Genomic DNA, 3,548 nt, shown 5'->3' with positions numbered 1-3,548 from the left:
ATTGGTTGTGCGAAGTGAGGAGATGGTGGTGTAAAAAAATTGGACGAATCGGTGGTGTATTACTCGCGTGCGCGAGGGAGTTTGAGGGGAAGCAAGATCCGGAATTTTGGGGGGAAGAAATGGGAGAGGCTGACGCATGGGTTTCCTCGCGGGTTGGGTTTTGTGACCGGACTCGTGAATTGGGTCAGGTTCTAATTTTTGGCCCAAGCCCAAATGATTTCCAGAAATTCCCCTTATGTCCCGAAATTTCAAACGTGGAATTTCGATTTGTTTTAACTCCAAATTGAAAGAATGAGATATCAAAACGATCGACATTAAAAATGTTATCCATTGGAATATGACAAAATCACATTCAAACCTTTTTATTTTTATTTGGGGGGGGGGGGGGTTTAATCTTCTAAAAACAGAACGCAACCCCCCATTATTTTTTTTTTAAGAAGTTTTTATTTATTTACAAATTTTATATACAAATCTACAAGGGTTATTTATTTATAAATTTTATATACAAATGTACAAGGGGAGATGAACGTGTCAACAACACCGGACTTCAAGAAGAAAATCATTACTGTAAAATCAGGCAACTGTCATGTCGGCTCTGGAGCGAACCCAATCTAGCTAGACTGTGGCTTAACCTTTATGTTTTGGGGGCCTAGGGTTCAGGACGGTACCATCCTTGACCAATGTGCAATGGTCTAATAATAATATTACCCTTAGTACATATGGTATAGCCTCAAACCCCGACCGTCATCAAATAGAAAATTATTTGGGGTTGGCCTGGTGAAATCCATTGCCCGTGCGAATGAGGGACCATCCGATGTTGCATATCACGACTCTCTTTGTGCACAACACTTAGTGCAACGGTGAAAATAAAAGACACGAGTATATACATGTTGAGTCTTTTAACGTCAGATCCTCAAGACGAATGTGAGTCGTTTAATGTCAGATCCTCAAGACGAATGTGAGTCTTTTAACGTCAGATCCTCAAGACGAATGTGAGTATTTTAACGTCAGATCCTCAAGACGAATCCCAACCTGTGGGAATAACGGGACGACGACGAAGTTTATCCTGCTGAGCTGGTGTCAGACAATAATATACCTTATACCGGCTCATCTCGGATAGCATATCAAGACCTGGACAGAAAGGTGTTTGACAATTCATACACCACCCTATCATTTTCGCACGTCGCTTTCGAGCAAAAGTACTATGACCATTACCTATTCGAGATGGGTGAGATTTACACCAAATGATTAGTTGAAGTTCGCGAGGAAGAGAATAGAAAAAGGAAGAGAAGGAAGGAATTGAAATTTTTGGTACCCATTGTTTACCAGAAGGCACGTTTGCTCGATTAACAGAAGACATTTATACTCAGTTCTGAAGTAGAGTTTTTGTGGACTAAGGTTCCGGCACTTGCAACCACACACTCTAGGGATTTTTAGAAAAGAAAATAGAAGAGGGTCTGGCTACCCTAATGGCGTACTTTCCCTGTTTATATCACATGGAAAGAAATACACTAGTGAATCTATTAGTCTGTGTAGATTGGATCTTTGAGAAAAGTCTCTTCGACATCTGGAGAGCGCAACTCATGATAATGTTTAAGGCGTTGACCATTTACTTGAAATTCGCTGTCATCATTTAAGTTTTTCAAAGATATAGCCCCATAAGGGGTGACAGCAGAGACAATGAAAGGACCAGACCATCTAGTTTTTAATTTTCCTGGAAAAATGTGTAATCTTGAGTTGTACAACAAAACTTTTTGACTTTGAAATCTTTTCTCAATATGTGCTTGTCATGCACTCTTTTCATGTTGGCTTTATAGGATTTCGAGAGAGCATAGGCATCACTCCGAATTTCCTCAAGCTCATTAGCACGACATGCCAACACGTAGTCAACTGCTACCAGTATGTATAGGAAACCATGAGAATTTGGAAAGGGACCCATGAAGTCGATGCCCCATACATCAAAGATTTCCACAATTAAAATGGAATTTAAGGGCATCATATTGCGTTGAGTAATGCGTCCTAGCTGCTGGCAGCGGTTGCATGCTTTGCAATGCTCATGTACATCTCTAAACAGTGTTGGCCAATAAAATCCACATTGTAGAACCTTGGCCGCTGTTTTCTTACCATTAAAATGACCACGACAAGATTGTTCATGGCAGAAGGATAACACGTCATTGTGTTCCCAGTCGGGAATGCAACGACGAATTAGTTGGTCGGAACAATACTTGAAGAGGTAGGGATCATCCTAGAAATAAAATTTCACAGTGGATAAGAACTTTTTTCGGTCATTACGAGACCAAGATGAAGGGACTTCCTCGGTAACTAAGTAATTTACTATGTTAGCGTACCAAGGGGACGAAAAAACGGAATATAAGTGTTCATCTGAAAAGGAATCACAGATAGGTTCGGTATCAATATCAACATCACTGACAAGTCTTGATAAATGGTCTGCAACCACATTTTCTCAACCTTTTTTATCTCTAATTTCTAGAGTAAATTCTTGCAGAAGGAGAATCCATCGGATTAACCTCTGTTTTGCATCTTTTTTCGCTAATAGGTAACGAAGCGCCGCATGGTCAGTGTATACAATTGTGGAAGAACCCACTAGGTAAGGACGAAACTTATCCAAGGCATATACAACGGTGAGAAATTCTTTTTCAGTGGTGGTATAGTTACGTTGAACTTCATTAAGGGTTTTACTCGCGTAGTAAATGACAATTGGCTTATCTTCTCGGCGTTGCCCTAGTACAACTCCAATGGCATAGTCACTCGCGTCACACATTAGTTCAAAAGGTTTAGACCAATCAGGTGGTTGAATTATGGGAGCGGTAGTTAAGGTGGATTTTAAAGTCTCAAAAGCTTGTTTGCAATTGAAACTGAAGTCAAAAGCGGCATCTTTAAGCAAGAGATTGGTTAAAGGTCGAACAACCTTTGAGAAATCTTGAATAAATCTCCTATAGAAACCTGCGTGTCCTAAAAATGCAAGAATGTCGCGAACTGTTTTTAGTATAAGAAGTGAAGCAATTTTTTCTATCTTAGCTTTGTCGACTTTGATTCCGTCCTTTGAAATGATATGTTCTAAAACTATTCCTTTTGTAACCATGAAATGACATTTTTCCCAATTAAGAACAATGTTTTTCTCTTCACAATGTGTAAAGACCTTTTCAAGATTTGATAGACAGCTATCGAAAGAATCTCCATATATTGAGAAGTCGTCCATGAATACTTCCATAAAGCGTTCAACCATATTACTGAAAATATGAAGCATACAACATTGAAATGTACCAGGTGCATTGCAAAGGCCAAAAGGCATTCGTTTATATGCAAATGTACCAAAAGGACAGGTGAACGTGGTCTTTTCTTGATCAGCAGGGTCTATGACTATCTAAAAATAACCTGAATAACCATCAAGAAAACAGTAATATGCATGACCGGCTAAGCGTTCAAGCATCTGATCGATGAAGGGAAGTGGAAAATGATCTTTATGAGTGACTGCATTAAGTTTGCGATAGTCAATGCATATTCGCCATTTCACTGGAATATGAGCA

This window comes from Coptis chinensis, chromosome 3 (assembly GCF_015680905.1).
Source record: "Coptis chinensis isolate HL-2020 chromosome 3, ASM1568090v1, whole genome shotgun sequence".
In the NCBI taxonomy this organism is placed as follows: Eukaryota; Viridiplantae; Streptophyta; class Magnoliopsida; order Ranunculales; family Ranunculaceae; genus Coptis; species Coptis chinensis.
Note: the sequence above shows the minus strand (reverse complement) of the source record.